Source organism: Pteropus alecto, unplaced genomic scaffold (assembly GCF_000325575.1).
Source record: "Pteropus alecto unplaced genomic scaffold, ASM32557v1 scaffold587, whole genome shotgun sequence".
Taxonomy (NCBI): Eukaryota; Metazoa; Chordata; class Mammalia; order Chiroptera; family Pteropodidae; genus Pteropus; species Pteropus alecto.
Genome location: NW_006439816.1, coordinates 472,519 through 473,236, shown reverse-complemented (window position 1 = coordinate 473,236; position 718 = coordinate 472,519).

Sequence of the window (718 nt, the reverse complement as noted above, 5' to 3'; positions counted from 1 at the left end):
TGGTCAAAGGGTACAAACTTCCAGTTATCAGGTGAATAAGTTCTAGGGATGGAATGTACAGCATGGTGATTATAGTTAATACCGTATTATATACCTGAGTTGTTAAGAAAGTAGATCTTAAATGTTCTTACCACAGAAAAAGAAATGGTCGTTAATGTGAGGTGATGTAAGTATTAGCTAACACTACTTTGTTAATCATTTTGCAGCATATAAGCGCATCAGATCAATGATCTGATATGCCCTAAACTTACGCACTTAATATGCCCTAAACTTACGCAATATTATATGTCAATTATATCTCAAAGCTAGGAAAAAGTTTAAATAAATTTAAAAAGGAAGAGAAGTCATTGGGAGCTAGGGTAGTTGAAAACTTTTTTCAAAAAGGTAGGGTTGAACAGGATTGTGAAGTAAAACTAGAATTTAAGGAAAAGAATGGAGCTCCCTATGTGGTTAATGAATGGCGTTAAGGTACAGAGACAGAAATGGAAATACTGGCATGTGGGGGTGGGCAGTGAGTGTGACAGTTTGTTCATTTAGGGGGCAGGATTCATATTAAGTAGTGGTAGATGATGTTGAAATACACTAGATTCAGAGCATAACGTGCTTAATACCAGGGTAAGGAGCCACTTTGAGCAGTGAGGAACCACCGATGGCTTCTGAGGTAGGGAGATGAGGACACGTGCAAAGGGGTATTTTTCGAGAGCGTTTTGCTAGCAGC